Source organism: Bombus vancouverensis, chromosome 1, assembly GCF_051014615.1.
Source record: "Bombus vancouverensis nearcticus chromosome 1, iyBomVanc1_principal, whole genome shotgun sequence".
NCBI classification, from domain to species: domain Eukaryota; kingdom Metazoa; phylum Arthropoda; class Insecta; order Hymenoptera; family Apidae; genus Bombus; species Bombus vancouverensis.
In genome coordinates this window covers 22,505,989-22,524,434 of record NC_134911.1, presented here as the reverse complement: position 1 = coordinate 22,524,434, position 18,446 = coordinate 22,505,989, and the positions used below count along the sequence as shown (strand labels likewise).

Here is an 18,446-nt window from a genome sequence, read left to right as displayed (position 1 = left end):
TCGGAAAAATTCTAAAATCTAGGCGAGGGCATATTTTGGAGGACGATTTCGATCTGATTAATGGCACTATTTTTTAATTACTTCGATCAGTCGACGCAGAAACAACGATAAACGTAAGAGTTCTCTCTTTTTCTTTTTTTTTTTTTTAATAATAATTTGAATTTAATCGTTGGCATCGCTCAGAAATGACGACAAATGTAAAATACAAATGACAAATGTAAAAGCGCGTAATTCGTCGCTTTGCGCGAGAAATTCTAAATTCTTGACGATGCAGAAAAGTGGAAATATTTCGTAAGATAATGTGAATTTCATTGGGTGATACTCGACTGTTATCGTTCTATTTAGAAAATGTTGGTCGTATTATTTCTAGGTGGTTTTATCGTTAATGGGATTGGAGAGGTTGAAACGAACGTAGTTATCGTTGTAATAAATGAATAGAAATAAGAGATAAATGTGAATAGAAAGAAGGAGATTAATTATCATCTTTCGACTGGATACTCGGATAGAATTGAAAGAAATCAGCGACGTAAAGAATATTTAAGCAACGTTTTCTATCATTATCAGCGTTGAGCGTGGAAAATATTTAGAGTGAATTAAGTATACAGTGCAATTAAAAGAGACACGGCCGAGTAACCCTGCAAATTTCGTTCAAAAGAGAAACCAGCCTTAATCCTCCTTCGGTACGTTTCGTTGCACAGAGAAAAATAAATCTTTTTGACAAAAGCATTCGGTTCGTGTAACAAAAATTTACACGCAAGAATTTTTAATTAGAGAAAACTAAGCAAAGTATTCGAAGACGATAACATTTCGGGTGTAAAGATACGATAAGATGAGTCATATTTGTTGTTTTACATGGGCATGCGATTTTAGAATACATTACTTTGTCAAGCAGTTTACCAGAACTGTCTTTCTATTTTTAGTTCTGGAGTTCTGTATGTACAATTCTCCAAAAAAAAAAAAAAATAAACATAGATTTCAAAAAATCTAGATCGATTATTTTATTTTGAGTATTAGGTACGTCCTTGATATTTTTTCACAAATTATTCATCGGTTGCTCCTCTTCCTAATTACATCGAAGAAATATGGAATAACATAAAAATTATAAAATCAGCAAAAATTACGTTTATCATTTCGCTCTGATATCTTTATCAACGCGCAAGCAAGGAATATCTCTGTCTAACCAAAATTCTTTAAACAGATTATAACAATTCGTGAATCATCGATAATTCCATTAATCTGGCTTTACTTAAGCTTACGATGATAAAAGTACGCCTTTTTAATAACTAAATTGTATCACAAAATCAGAATATCAACAGCATTGTATCGTATTATTCGTAATCTTGCTCCATACGAGGCAAAGACTATCCTGCCTAATGAAAATCCTGCTTTAAACGAGCGTCGTGAATCATCGATGGTTTCACGAGCGTCACGATGGGTCCGGAATTTCCCTGATAATCGACACCATCGTATCACACGGTAAAAATTCTAAAAACGGATGGCAAGTTGTAGAAAACGAGGAAACTGGTTGATTCTGCTTCGATAAACGGATCGTGGCACGCTTTTACGCCTCGACGAGTACCAATTGTTTCGACTGGTATCGGTACAAGTAGCCAGGGGACAAAGTTATTTTGATTTTCAATAAATACAAAGAAATAAAATTCATTGCGGAAAAACACGTAACACGAAGTAGGAATTTTAAAATAAAATCGTAAAACCAATAATTTTGACTGCTGTGCTGGTTCTAGCGTCGATCGAACCCTAAGCTTGCGCGACCCAATCGCCTAATCGCCAATAATCACAGTCAAGTTCGAGCAGTTATCGGACAACCGTCTTTCAGGACGCTGGAATATCGTGCTTGGATTATCTTCTCGCTGGGAAATAACAAACGAGTGAAACAACACGTGCAGTCAGCGAGAGAAGAGAAGGTGAGTGTGTCTCTATAAATACGATGGCCGAGGTGGGCGAACGAGAGATGCGATCCTGCGGAACTAGAGCGTCCGAGCTGGCCAATTTTACAGCGATCGTAGGCGTCGATGAAGAAGCTACCGGTGACACTGCACGCGTGTGCACAAGTGTCACTGTGTTACAGCGAACGACAAACCAAACGAACAGATTGAATTTTCCTTCGTTCTGTGTCCTATCGCGGGCAATTTTATTGCCACAGGGAATGCAGCAGATTAAGGGGATGTGACGCGGATCGGACGGGATCAGATACGATACATCGAGAAGATTGCTGTCGATCGATAATAATAACCCTTCGATATTTGGCCAGAATTTAATACTACATTCTACGTGAAATAGATGAAAAATATTTAGATTAGAGCGACGGATGTGCAAACGATAGGTGGATCGTGGATATTTGTGGAAATTTGTAACTCGATATTTTTACGAACGCGACTGAACAAACTGAAGAAGGAAACTTTATTAACTGCGTTTTCTGCACATTGATCGTTTTATGCATTTGCGGGGAAATTTTAAACGCAAAAGTATAAACGAAAACGCGTGTAATAGAAAAGTTATATAGAATACCTAAAGTAAAGTGTTTGCTGTAATAGCTGAGACAAATCGCTACTTAGATTCCAATTTTATTTTAATTACTATAACAACGATACGAATTTGAGTAACTATCCGCAGTCTAATTACACAGAATACTATACTTTCGATATTTCGTATAATTTTCTATGCTTGGCACATCTAGTCTATGTTCGATCGTTTTAGTTTAAATATTTTCCATCTATTTTCTACGCGTTTGGACTTTTCAATTTCTCACAAACGCCTAACGACGAATACTTACACAGTGTGGACAATTGCAGATGTCGAAGGAGCAGATATTTCTGAATGACGCTTGAGGTTCTCGAAGATCACAAATCCTCACACTTGACACTGGCGACTGAGAAAACTTGCACCACCGAACAAATATACAAATTTACTTATTAAAGACACGATTCGAAGAGTAAAGCGTGGAACACGTTGGAGCAGTCCGCTGTTTCTACGAAAACTGATTCGAAAGCAACCTTCCTACTTCCTTATATACCTCAGAAGCTTCTTAAGATTTTAATAAAGATTTCAGAAATTGTTGATTCAGGAAAATCTTCCAGTTCAATGACTAACGGAGAAAGATAACAAAAGAAAATCGTGACTCAAAGGGTCTTACGATTAGATTTGGCCACCTATTGTAGTCACCTTTCAGGCTTCTGTGTTCAATTGCCCGTATCGTTTTTAGCATTTACAATGTTGGGACAATGTTACGGCGTAGGAAACTATATTTCCGGAAGAATAAATAAATAAATAGAAAGAAAGCATTACGTGGGATTAGCCAGATAATTAGCAAAAGGTCAAAGAAGACTCGGTGAGATTTAGATTTAAGAAACAGACAAAGTTGAATGTGTCGTTGTTTCGTTAAATTATTCTTGTTACCACTTTCTAATTGAATAGTTTTGTCATATTAAATTGCAGCTATTTGTGCATTTACGAGAATCATAAAGACAAAAGGAACGCACATAATCTGCAAGAATGTGCGAAACGTCAAATATAAAATATAGGAAACTATATTTCCGGAAGAATGAATAAATAATTATAAAGAACGCATTACGTGGGATTAATTAGATAATTAGCAAAAGGTAACAGAAGACTCAGTGAGATTTAGTTTTAAGAAAGAGACAAAGTTAAATGTGTCGTTGTTTCGTTAAATTATTCTTGTTACCACTTTCTAACTGAATAGTTTTGTCATATTAAATTGCAGCTATTTGTGCATTTACGAGAATCTTAAAGACAAAAGGAACGCGCATAATCTGCAAGAATGTGCGAAATGTTAAAAATAAAATATACGTCGTAGTATTTATCGGATGGAAAGATTTCTGCTTGTAAAACTCCGTTTCTTGACTTTCGTCCGTGAAAATACGAATTTCCATGCTCGTTTTAGTTATTACCGTTTTATCGGAGATTTCTCGAATCGAAAACTCGTAATTGAATATTCCGACGATATAAAATAGATTCTTCTGGGTGTTTCGTTTTACATATGGAGAAACTGATCGATGGTAATCGACAATTTCCGCCGACCGAAGAATCAATTCTCCGAAATCTTATTGGTTTGCAATTGGGTTCGAAGGTGAACAGCTGAGAAGGGTAGAAAATTATGATGAACGAACGTCGTAGCCGGTTTATAACCCCCATAAACAAGAATTTTCCTTCCTACGATGTGACCTCGTGCTAAGAGAATAAAGACGAAGACTTTCTCGATTCATGTAAGATAGAAAGCGAGTAGTAAGATCTTAAGAGAATTTGTTATTTAAATCTTCCACTCGGTCGTCGTTCTTTGCACGTTCTATACGCATCCTCTGGCATTGAGAACTCTTATAGGAAAAGGTGCACGAGTAAGCAGCATTCAAATGTACACTTGATTTGATTGCAAAACTTGAATGTTGAGGAACTGGAGAAAAAATCCATTAGAGAAGATTAGAAGAAAGAGACGGACAATGGACACGTTGTATGGTGTACTGATTTTTCAAATTAATCTACAACTTGTCTTATACAGGGTGGTTGGTAACTGGTGGTACAAGCGAAAATGGGGTGAAAAAAGAAGTGGAATATATAGAATAAAAATTTAAAAATTAAAAGAATAACGTCAATCGAGACAACGATCTACAGTGAGATCCGTTATAACGAAATGCGATAAAGTGTACGCGTACCGAGCGAAAATTCAAAGTCGATTTTCTCGAAAACAAAGCCTCGAACGACAAATTTTTATTCTATATTTTCACCCCCTTTCCCCGCTTGTACCACCAGTTACCAACCACCCTGTATAAGCAAATTGATAGTTGTTTAAATACATCAAATACGTTAAAGCAGATATATTAGAAACAGATTGTTCTAGATACAGTTAATACGTATAACAATGTTAAAATCATTTATAAAGATGATTACAAGCAAAAGAAAACGGCGATGAGTTCTCGGGAAACATTCTGCGATTCCTTTGACGTCACAAGCCAGAGAACAACAATCCCGAAAGGAAATCCGCGCGGAATATGCAATTGAATCGCTGCAAAACGAAGGAAGACCATTAACGAACAAAAGCAGCATCGTATCAGGCGTCGTGCAATGCGCTACTTCTTTACTATCCTTCGTTCGAATATCAGAATGCAAGAAATACATAAGAAAAGTATGAAAGCATTTGAGACGAGAAGCGATTAGTTCGAAGGGCATTTTATCCAAAACTCAAAGAATAGTGCGTTACATTCTTAGAACATCGACCACCCTGTATAATACGATAACAGCTGAAAGCAACATTTCGTATAATATTGTCAAGGATTCTTTAAAAATGTGAACGTAAAGCGAAAAATTCGTACCAATTCAGAGCAGGTAGGTACACAAGGATCATCGAGAGGTTCAAATATAAAATTTCTGTCGTCTGAAACTCTTCGAGGCTTCGAACAAATAATTTCCCGTAACTTTGACAAATGTTTTCAAAATATAAAACCCAGCGAGCGAAACAGCTACGCAAACGTTATTCGGACATTCGCTTGAAATCTTCGTTTCCGAACGAATAACTTCCCTTAACTCTGATAAACGTTTTTAAAACGCGAAACAAAAGATCTATTCCGATCTAGCGACCAGAACACAGGTACACGATAGCGTTAAAGCGTGGACGTGCGACGATGCTTAAACGAGGTCTCTGTATACGTCTTTGATCTTCACCGACTCGATAATAGAAACGTACCCTTTGACGTCGTTCTATCTCCTTTCTTATTCTTCTTCTGTCGCGAGGGTCGTAAATTTATAGCAATTAACGCGTATCGGCGTCGCTAGACGACCACCAGACGAGTCTCTCGCAGGTTGTGGACCTCGTGCTATTAGCAGTCGTGCAACGATATTACGAGCCACTCCGCCATGTGCAGAATAATATGCACGTCGTTGTCAAAACACGTGGGCGCATCTTCTCTCTTTTTCTCCCTTTCGGTCAATCACGGACACGTACGTATTGGTCTCGTCCCATCGATTTTATTGGTCAAACGTGTGTTGCACGCACATGCCGATATCGTTGCACTGGCGGTCGTTCGTCCGTTGTTATATCGCACCGGTGTCTCAAGAGCCTTCATTCGATTAATAAAGGTAGAAACAAAAACGGCGGAAGTAATTGTGCAGATGGAAGTTGAATTGTTTATCGAGTTTATTTTTAGTTATGGAAGTGCGTTGGATCGATGGTACGACGTTCGATGAAAATATATCGTCGTGTGGTTGGTTGGCTGGTCGACGAGCGTCGTTCACCGCGAAAGAGAAAATTTCGAGCAGCAGCAAGAGACGGTGAAACCGCGATGAATTTCGTACGCTCGTTGTCTTCTTATTTATTACGTTACGTTGTTATCGATCGTTTTATCTACCCTAAGGTTTCGTCGTTATTAACCCTTTGCACTCCAATGTCGAGTGTGACTCGACATCGGTTTTCATCTCGGCAGCTTCTTTGTCGAGTCTCAACATTACACGTCCAGCTTTTTTTTGTGAAACGTGCGTAAGAAAAGCAGGATTGCATGCTGGAAATTGTTTCAAGATACATCGTACGCTTAAAAATTACAAAATACAAAATTGATTTCTTCCTTTATCTATTTCAATTGTCTTATTTTTTAGTTAAAGTAAGTTCCAAATAAAACGCTTAAGAGCGTTGGGAGCTGCTGCTGGTAACGAAACTGAAATAAAATTCCCAGTGCAAAGGGTTAAAATTATGTACAGATGTTGTTCGAACCAGATTCAAGTTTATAAGAATCGAGGAATATCGTTCGAAATCCAAGTCGAAGAATTTAAGAGGAAATAAATCTTGCGTCTGGTCGATACTGTTCATGTTCCCTTGAAACTCTGCATAAGAGCTTGGTCTATGTGGCAGAGACAATTGTTTCTCCAGATCATGGTGGATTTATGTGTATTGGTAAAATATAACTCGAATGGATTCAAATTAAAATTAAGGGGTTTCCATGTGGAATATTTTAAAGGTAACCATCGGAAGACAAACACACTATTCCGCGAAAGTACATCTTGTCTCGTAGATCTCGTCGTGATATTGCAAAAATATTCACGATCTATTCATCCGTCACAATAAGCAGGATCACGACTCGCATTCTTAAGTACATAAATGAAACGTCGTGGCTGAAATATCCACTTGCCACTTATCCACAAATACACCGAGCTATATTATCTTAATTTTTAAGAAACTTCCGTGCCATCAATCTTCTGAATTCTAAACATCGTAGGCGTGAAAACCGTTAAAGCGAATCATCTGGAACATTCCTAAACGCCCAAACAAATAAGAATACGCGTCTTTATTTCTGTTTCGAGAACTATATCGTCGAGTGCGTGCAACTCGCGGATTTAAGAATCGATTTTCGCGAAGCGAACGCCGCGAGCAGAGCATCGACGCTACGTGGAAAGTGAACGAGAAAAAATTCGTCGGCGTCGTAATTAGCGAGGATCTTTAAATTCCCTGGACAATTAGCGAGTTCGTCAACGACGCCAGACAACCCTCGGACGAGATAAATACAGAGTGCTGTTCCAGGTTGTCAACTCGTGCCACAGCCACTTGGTCGATACGTCAAAACCACTCGAAAATACATGGGGACACTTTTCTTTTTTGGTAGAATATAAGTTGGCTGCGGGATTCAGAGTGGTTTTAGCCTTCGTTAGACCTGTCGTAAGATATTATGCCACGATAAAATTCATTTTTCAAGCTTAACACGCGATAAAAAGATGGTTTTTGTAAGAGTCGAACCGCGTTCTTTAACCCTTAGAGTGCCGAGTACTCGCGGCCTATGCGGTCCAGACGACGTGCGACCAGCGCTGACGATCGCTGTGGACAGAGTACTTTTTCGCTAGACTGAACTCTGTCGATTGACTATTCAAAGCGCAAATCGCAATAAGTTATAGTAATTCTTTTGCACGAGATTAAACGATTCAAGAGCGTTGTTTTTTAGTATTAATTATTTGTTATAAACATAGAAATTTACAGTAAACTAGAATTTGGGCAATAAACTAGAAAACGATAAACTAGAAAACTAAATTTAGTAAATATAACACGAGTTAATAATTCGGTTGTGCGTGAAAAATTTCAAAACAATTATCGATATCTGCATTCGACGACAATTATCCGCGTTCGTATCGCGTGTCGCTCCTTCTCTTATTTTTCGCACAAACGACACATTTTCTTCTTGACAATCGTGTGGTGCCGGCACGATTAGGGCATTTCGATGGAAAATGCCTATCGATTAAACGAAATGGTAAATCCTCGGACTTTCTCTTTCCTCCTCCTCCTACCATGCTTCTACGTTGGAAATATTTTCGTAAAACGTCTCTTGTCGACGCTAAATGAAATTCGCTAAATCTTTGTCTCGAAGCGGTAGATTTTTGATATAAAATATATGCATTATATACAAGGAATGAATTTATATTTATCTCGCACAAACGTAATAGTATTACTTCTGCGTAGGTGTTGGGAAAAATTGGCAAACGCGTATATGCGTCCTTAGTCCATGCCGGACACTTACAGAAAACGCATATATGTGTCCTTAGTCCACACCGATAGCTTTCGCCAGACGCATATATACGTCCATGGCACTCTAAGGGTTTTAAACGTCGAACGTGTTTTGTTATCCTCGTTTCGTCGACGAGCTATAAACCGGATAACGAAGGTACTTTCAAATCGATAGAGCATAGATTCGCAAGGTGTGGGATGGGTAAAATATTCAAATATCAGGCTGATTTGCGTGTTCGTCGAGAGAGTTTGTCACATCGAGTAAAAGTTTGACAAGTCCTGCAGCGATTAATTTTAGTAACAAAATCAGTTAACACTCGGCTAAATTAAAATTGTATATCCAATTTTAACGTTACTATCGATAAGGTTTTAAACAAATGATTTAAGTTTCATCTATTCTCATCGTTCTATCGATATTCACGACTTTGAACGATGAGATTTCACAAGTTAAAACTCGCTGTCGATTCATGTATTTCGGTAACATTAAATTACGAATACAATTTGCGTATTGCAAATACAAATCAACTGCGCCCATATACGTACGAACGACGATGTATACGATCGTATGTGTGCAATCGCGCGCACAAAGGCAAGTTACACGCATTCACGGACAGAAGAAAGTACACACATGGACGCGTTGTACTTTTGTGGAACAGCTCTCCGTTAGAAAATTTTTCTTGCATTATTTATCGTATCCCGCTTTTGTTGCGTTAATTACTGTACAATTACCAGCTACGTTATGTTTATTATCCGCGATGATTCATTTGCCGCAGATACGCGCTTCGTTAAAGGATTTCGATTAATATTTTGCTCGAATTAGAAAGGTACAGCTAAACAAGGATACGAGTTTGAAAAAGACAGATCGCTAGGACAGCGTCGATACCGCTAATTGGTTTACAAGCAGAACGAGATAACATCTAAAACTTTGGTTTTTGATACTCTTCTTAACAAAGTAGATTCTCCGTGTAGATTCATTGTATACAGAACTTTTAATTGAACTAATTAAATTAAATGCTCTTTGTTTTATTCCTACGTTTTATCTTGTATTATTACGAAATCTCCATTATCTAAAATATTTATGCTCTCTGATCTTAAGAGTACGGTGAAACATCTACGATAAAAAGAATTATTCAATCGTAAAGTGAGAATAATACGACCGATGGGTATTCCTTCTTTGTCTGGCACGTTATTGTTCATCTTGGCATAGAAAACACACGATGCACGAAACCACGTTCGATGCCAAGAGGCTAAGTACGAAAAATGATATTCCTGACAGTTCTAAAATTCCCTCTTAACAAAACGCATATCGTTGATTAAAATGTCCTGGATATCTTCGAAGACGAAGAAGATCTTCGCGATATTCTATCGATCTCAACGTCTTCTACGTAAGAACATTCGTATATTTTACATGGTAGAAATGAATGAATCATTCTATATATTTATTCGTTCTTACCTTATTAATTCACGTGGAAAAAGTGAAATAATACCACGATACTATTCGGACGAATTGTTTCTTGAGAAGAAAAAGCAAACTTGCCAATGGCAACTATCTCGTTCGGAAAAATATCTATGACGAAAGGCAAATCGTTATTTCTGGACGAGCAAAATATTAACAGCGAAACTGTTTCACTATTTCGCTAAATTCATTCAGAAAGCGATAGAATGACAACGCGTAGTACGAGACTGAGAATAAACGAATACTATCGATCAATACCGAACAGCGGCAAAGAGTCGAATAATAAAACGGAATGATAAAATTCGTACGAGACCGTCTGAAAGTTCGACAAACTACCTATAGCTGCTACTATTTTGCTACTTCATTCAGCAGATCACGTACAGATCACAATGAGGATTCGGATGAATTACTATTTTTAGAGAACGATAAAATGCAAATAGCAACTACTACCGACTTGTCGCTATTTCACTAACGAGACAGCTACGAGAACGTGGTTGCGAGTTTTACAACCGACCGACGTATATTCGCGTGAACGCGATTTCGTAGCCAGACACTCTGACAATGCAAAGGCATCGGCGACGATCTATTTGCCTGCGTGGAATCCTCGAGCGAATTCGAAGAGCGTTGGCGTTGCACAACGTGAAAAGACGCGTTGCACTCGCGCACAGGTCACTGGTTACGCGTTAAAAAAAGAAACTGAATAAAGTCTTTGGATAAATCGACGACGAACTAGGGCAAACGTGGCAGCCGGGGTCTGACCTCGTGCCATCTCCCAGGCTCGTTCAATACCGAAAGCACGAGGAGAACAGGCGTCGATGACGTTGTAAGGACGCTGTCGAAATTCTGAGGGCCATTGCAAATGCAAATGCAAATGCAAATTCGTTCTAACGAAACCCTCGCTATGTTTCTCGTATTACGATAACTGTTCGTATCAGAGAGATACCTTTTCATTGACATACGATATTTTACGAGATATTAATTTATTAAGGGTATATCGCGCAGTGTTAAACGAAGCTCGAAAGTCGTAACTGCGTTTCACATTCGATTAGCAGGATTATGTCAAATGCAAGTATAATATACAGGGTAAGATAATATACAGGGTGGTTGGTAACTGGTGGTACAAGCGGAAAGGGGGTGATTCTGCGCGAAAAAAGAAGTCGAAAATATAGAATAAAAATTTAAAAATGTAAAAATTTTAAAAATTAAAAGAATAACGTCAATCGAGACAACGATCTACAGTGAGATCCGTTGTAACGAGACGCGATAAAGTGCACGCGTACCGAGCGAAAATTCAAAGTCGATTTTCTCGAAAACAAAGCCTCAAAGGAAAAATTTTTATTCCATATTTTCGACTTCTTTTTTCGCGTAGAATCATCCCCTTTCTGCTTGTACCACCAGTTACCAACCACCCTGTATACGCTGACCACGTTTGGCGAAGTTGGTATAATAATTTTTTTTTATTTAGTTGTTTACATTCATAATTTGTTCGATTTGGACATTTGGTAGAATTTTTTGGCTGTTTGATTATCATGTGGGTGGCTACTCCCAGCGGGGTAGCATCTTCGTGTTTGTTAGGCTATATCCTTTGTGTGGTATAATAATAGCAGAGATCTCATTCACAAACGATATTTCGTCGAATACTTTACGCTATGCTTATTTATGTCGTGTTATATCATATTCGTCTTATGAGAGAAATTATTGCGAAGTGCAGCTTATATTTGAATCAGATTATATGCAATGTTAAACAGAATTTGGAGAATTCCGTTTAAACTTGTCGTAATAATATGCTGACTGTGTCGTTTAAATTGGTGTAATAACGCGACCAGTTTCATTGACACGTGAAATTTTATGATCTTTTTCATATCTATTTATACGTAGAACAAGAAATTTTCCAATATCGCGGCAGCATAACGCGAAGATTGTAAGTCTGTTTTACATCTAACATTTTGTATGCATGATTTATGTAGGAATGTTTATTATAAATTAACAGAAAAGACAGTATGATAAACACAATATCGTAACACTCTCACAAAATCGAATATAATATCGCGCTTCACGAATTCGATTATCACTATTTCTACGTCACAGCAACACGATAAACTTCTCTCGACCACGATTAATTCGACTCTGACAGCATTACCACGCTCATTTATCCCTTAACAAACCTTGGTAACGCTCGCAACACTCCTTGACAACATTAACATATCTTAACAACGTTTATAAACAATCAGCCACGTCTTTCGCTAACGTCACACCATCCCACATTTATATAATATTTATATTTAATACTTATATCAACGCGGAAACATTAATAAACACGTCATTGAAAGACATCGATATAATTATCGAGTAGCCTAATCTGACATTTATCTTGCCGGCAAACGACGAATTACGTTACAAGAACATCGGAGAAAGTTCGATCCTTTCGGTTACCTGTTCCAACGTATCATTATCATTTTTCCCAAGACGCAGAAAACAGAGTAGAGTGTCAGTGGTGGAATTATTACTGTAAATCGAAATCGTCAACCGCGATGATATAATAAGCGATCGGACGAGAATAAAACGTTCCTTCGATGGTGGCGCGGCTGCCAAGAAACGAAAATAGGGTTAAAACTCAATTCGAGGGGAGAAATTCGATACGATGGATAATGTTCTTGGCGGCGGAAGAATTAATCTTCCGACGATTAACACCGATCCTGCGCGTTCACCCATCTCGGCTGAGTTCACGTTTATTTTTAACAGCGTACTATATTTTAAAACATCCTGGCAAATCTATGAACCTCTCAACGTTCGCTGATACAACAAAATACGACACGAAACAACGTATCTACCGAACGTACGTACTTCGTATTTAACTTGAATCGCTTGTATTCTGAAAATATTGGATTCTTCGAACATTCGATATGAAAAGAAACGTAGTTCTCTCGACGAATTCCTGTTTCTCGTCTTCTTAGCTTTTGCGAACTCGGAGCTTCGAAAAATATTCGATCTTTCGCCGCTGAGAAAGTTTCCTAAAAATTGCAGCAGACCAAGTTAAAGAGTCTCTTGCGGATATTTCGTTTGAATTCATAGCTCGATAGAAGTTCACGACAAGTAATTTTCACTTCCAATTTCAAATAGCAAAATATAGCGACAGATATAGCAAAAGAGTGAACAAACCTCCTAATCACTGGACTACTTTTGATACGTCGGATCAGATCCGCAGGCTGAAGAGACACTAGCCGCTAGACCTAAACGCTAGATTCAATTAGTTATTTAAATTAAGTAATATCTACTTATTTACAACACTTACTTAAAAATTATACTTATCTATAATAAGTATCAACTTGTTATAAATATTCAGCCATGTGCACTGCGCCACGCTAGAAGAAATTACTGAAAATCCTCAATGCGAGAATTGACTGTAAATATCAATAAATAAATAAACAAAAAAAATACTTCCAATTTCTCTCAACTCGCGGCAGAATTTGAAATCGACTATTGGAAGAGTTTAGAGCGTAAGAGTTTATCAAAGAAGCCGATACGGAAATGCGTTTTATGTGTATTTTACTTTTATCTTGCGACCGTCTTTTGTTTCACGGGGAAAAATACGCTTGCAATTACCCGCCGATATATTTTATTTAACTTTTGCAAGCTTCGCAAATATACAGCGACGAAGTTAAAAGTTTTCTACGCTGTTGATATTCTTCTAAAAATAATCAACAAACTAGAAAGTACTCGACTGTTTCTCTGAGTCATTGGCAAAGTCGATTGGAAAGATCAATATCGTTTCGCTTATCGGCAATAAGCAGCTCGTGAAAATAAAGATCGAATAAAACGCTGATAAACGGACACGTGAAAATTGCAGTGGGATAATTGAACTGAGATCGAACGCGAATTACGACATCTCTGGTATTTTCCATTAACGAGATCGTTGTTGGCTTGGCAACTAAGTGATCGCGGATTTTCTCATTGCCATCCGATAACAAAATCCGCAATCGCTTAGTTGTCAAGCCAATAGAATAAAGAAACGCGTCGGATATGACCATCTCGGTGTTAATTGTCCCGCGACAGAGGAAACTTTTCACGCGCAAGAAAGTTCTGCGAATCGAGCTACGTCGATCAACAGGAAGAAGAGCAAAATGACGTTGACGTGGGTGACGAGGATCGGTTAGAACGCAACTTTTGTCGTAATTAATCGTTTCCGATCTGTACGAAATTTTTGATTATCAACGTTCTTTTCTCACGAGTTTTATTTCCTGCTAAAACAGAAGGATATGAGAAAAGCGAAACCGAATGGGAAACGAGGATAAAACAGATATGAAGAAATCGAGGGAGGAAAAGAATTCACAAACTTTCGTGTGAACAGAAAGTTTCTGTACTACGAGTGTTGCAATATCGCGATTATTTCGTGTACCTGGCATGTAAATTACGATTCAAAACAGTCGTTAGATTCAGTAAGTGGTACAGAACAAAACTAGCTATGATTTGTACGTCCTCTGAATGGGAACACATTCTCAGAAATTATTCTACTTGTTTCTATGTGCATTCTTATTCAAAGATGCGAATGTTGCCAGTTAACGCAATAAGATAACTGGAATATCGTCAATCTTTGGGCTAATTAGCCTATCGTCGTTATTTGCCAATTTGCGACGATGATTTCTCCACTCGTTACGATCTACAAATAATTTTCTGCCGATGGTGTATTTGTAATTTTTCATTAAAATAATATCGTCGTCGTATTACTTTCGCTGAAACGAATTATTAAAAATTCGACCACTTCGCCTGTAACGAGGTGCCTACTTTTCGTTGGTAAAGTGAGTCACAAAGTTTCAACGAACTCGTTTCAAATTCACCGACTACTGCCTTCTTTCGACACGAAAACACGAGATAGAAGGAAGGAAACGAGTTATCGTGGTATAAATGCAAATCGGACGAACGAGGGGCCAGAGTTTTGATCGATCCAACTAGCTCGATCATCGAATCACCCGATCACGCGAACCTACCCTTAATTTATGCAACCGACCAACCACCGATGGATTAGAAATAGAAATACCAGTTCTGTATTTGTAGGATCTTCGATTTAATTCTATGGAACTAGCGCATAAGTATCGAGACATTTGGTACGATTCGACTGAGAGATTGGCATTTTTGAGTTGTAATTTTCACGTTATGATGGAGGAACGTTTCTTTGTCTTTTGCTATGACTCGGATGATCAAACGTTTTGTTAAAATTCGCGCTAAAATAGAAGTTGCATATTTTCATAAAATTTCATGAAATCTACAGCGGTGGACGAAAGAATGTTTATGAAATAAGAGATAGGAGAGGACGCGATAATTTGACGAGATGGATTTACGCTTGATAGCAGCAACGAACAATTATAATATATAGCAGAGAGCAGATGATCGTTAGAGATTTTTAAGAGAAAAATTACTAAAATTCATGGTGTATCGATCGCGAACTATCCTTCAACCGTCACTGTGTATAAACTTTTAGAACGCGCAGCGGAAGTGAAGTTTATACAAACTTCAGAATGTGAAACATCTGAAGTTGAAGGAAAAACTTCAAGACGATTTTGTCTACGTATAATCGACTTTCGTTCATTGTCCAGTGTTCTTCTTTTATTTATACTAAACAATATTAATTATTATCTTCATCGTTCAAATGAAATAGCAAAATTGAACGAAAGTATTGAATTCGTAGAACCGTTTCTGAATTCTACACGCGAAAACGATTAAACATTGACAAACTGTGTCTGCGTATCTTCGCGAGATACGTTCAAAATGACCTGCTTGCGTACGAACACAATACTGCGCACGTTTTATCACTGATTCCAGTTGTTTACAGGAATATGCTATACAAGATCCGACGCGAAGTATCGTTTGTAAATATGCGAATTCGTTAAAACACTTTGACTGCCACGTTGGTCGTTGTATGAGCCATCGGTTACCGAAGCGCTTCAACTTCTTACAAGTGTAAAAATTGTATGAAAATTGCCCTGTGTAAATTCGGAATGTTAATCATAGTACGTGACATAGCACTATATTATCTTATAAATGAATTATTTATGATTTATCAGTTTCTCTTTTGTACGCGTTCTTACTACGCGCCAAATATACCTGTAAATTATTACAGTTGCAAATTATTTGCAAGATCTCGGGTATCCAGGTGGACGAAGAGAAACCTAATTCGTAAATCGTTGTCTCGATGGAAAAATTAAAAGGAAAATTTTTATTCGATATTTTCGACTTCTTTTTTCGCGTAGAATCACCCCCTTTCCGCTTGTACCACTAGTTACCAACCACCCTGTATATGTCGGGTTGGCGTTAGACTCAGGGGCGTGTAACGTATCTTCGTTAGAGATTCATGGAGATCAATGGAGATTATATTTACAATTATACGTAGAAACGTCGATTTAGCAGAGTTTGACAATTAAACGTGGTGATTGGACACTCTAGATGTTAAAGACAATGATCTTAGGTTCAATAGCGAAGCCACGGTCAACGGGGAAACTCTTTGTACAGTAGAATATATTTTGAAACACAAAGTGACGTTAGCTGTGACGCTCGGTATCTTTCTGACTGACTGACAAGACGATGTGTGTAAACTCTCCAAGGTGATCGCAAGAATAAAAGACTGACACGATCACGTTTGTCAATCGCATATTGATCAGGGATATCGACAAAAATTCCAGGCGCCGTTACTAGGCAGACCCGCGTAGAGCCCACGTTGCTCCTACCCTGGGTTTGTTCGTTAATACAGCGTGTGTCCTTCGATATTGGTACTTCTTCTGTTAGGTAAAAAGGTTCATCCCGCGTCCGTGGCTACGTTCGGCGACCAGTTGTGTCACCTGGAGCCCAAGTCCACTGTCACAAATCTCGGGCAAACGTAATCAGATCGTATCGCGACAACTATTTCTAAGTTCTGTTATTTAAGTACTGTTAAGGAAATTCGAGGATTTGGAAATACAAATAATTGACTATATTTCACACACAACAGCTATACATCTATATTACACTCTGAAGAACGTCTTGCACGCACGCTTGTCGCCAACCGACTATCCAGAATCTTCTAACGGCAGTCTTTTGTCTCAACTAAGAACTGGACGCCCTCTGACCCTTACACACACACTCTCATGTACAGTGTAAATGTATCACTTCCCTAACAAGTACAGCTGTAATAAATAGTTTAGACCAAAGTATCGGGGATCTTCGCGAAATTGCAAAAGAAAGGCCCGATGTCCCTACATCTGCGACATATATAATACATATTTATATGTTTATATATTTCAAGGCATTTGCAAAAATTTGAAAGTATCGAGATACTGGAATACGCGCGGTAGAGTTTATCGACAGTCGTGCATTAACGAACACCACGGCAGAAACGAATCTTGCGAACGTCACGCTCAGAGGAGCAACTTTTACCGATTCTTCTAGATCCGTAATCGACGATAATAAAGAGATTTACGAGAGATCGCGCTCTCGCGATAACCATCCAGATATACAATCGGCCGGTTTCGCGGTAAATTAACGATGCAGAAAGTGGAGAAGAAAGAGAGAAAATGGCAAATAAACGACACGTTATATGCATCCTTGAAGAAGCTCGTGGCAACCAGGAGCATTCGAGGACCTAACTCGAAGCTGGATCAGCGAGACGGAAAGTCGAAAAACTAGTTTGATAAGCAATTAACGCTCCGAGATTACCCCGTACAGTATGCTGGAATGTGGTATGTACCTGCTGTTGAACAGAAGATATTTCTCTTACCGTGAAAGCTTCGGAGAAGGGCGTGCAGTCGCGAGTCCTGATAAAACTGTCTCAAGCTGTTGGTATTTCCCTGTTTGCAGCGCGAACCGAACAGAGACAAGGGCTAATTCGAAATGAACGATAAGACTGGGATTTGGTGTGGCTGGTTCGCTCTGATTACGCGAGGAAAACGCACCGGATAAGTAGGATGCGCGATAACGCTTATCACATTGCGGTTTTACGTTTCTGTTTGGCGTGGGAAAGGCACGATCTCTGTTGTCGCGATGACGATCGATCGAATGATTCATAATCCTCTGTGTGCAATAGCTTCTCTTAATTACCACTGCTTTTACCACTTTCTTCGCTCAGAAGCATACGTGTACTTACTTGGAAAGTGGATGAATTGACCGATAAGGATGGAGAAATCTGGAAAATTTGTGATATCGTAATTGCGGCTGATGAGAATGTTCGTCTGCGAGAAAGAGCAGTTCTTGTGGCAAGAGCATGACGAATAAGCCTTCTGCGTTATTCGTGCAAACGAATATCGCGATACGCTGAAATATTCTTCTTCGTCGATTTCGATGATTCCATGGTTTGAACAATCTCGACGACTTGAAAATCACGCAATGCGTCGAATGATCGTTTGAACGTTACCATCGATCCTCCATAGACGAATAGCGTTGTTTCAAGCCACGCCAAGTTTCGCTCATAAATTCCTTTGCTTGAAATGTTTTTCCGAACGGTTAGCTCAACGA

At 38.5% G+C, this 18,446-nt stretch overlaps 1 protein-coding gene across 8 annotated transcripts in view; it reads right to left on the bottom strand.

Moving 5' to 3' along the window:
• The window catches only part of Mical (Molecule interacting with CasL), a 110,219-nt gene that overhangs the window by 40,421 nt on the left and 51,352 nt on the right, over positions 1–18,446 (bottom strand). Inside the window, exon 1 of one of the 8 annotated variants that reach the window (XM_076622888.1) lies at positions 2,795–2,966. The exons of the other annotated variants lie outside the window; for them this stretch is intronic. The gene's annotated coding sequence lies outside the window, so the exon portion shown is untranslated. Of the gene's footprint in view, positions 1–2,794; positions 2,967–18,446 lie in introns of those variants that run through there. 8 annotated transcript variants of the gene reach the window in all.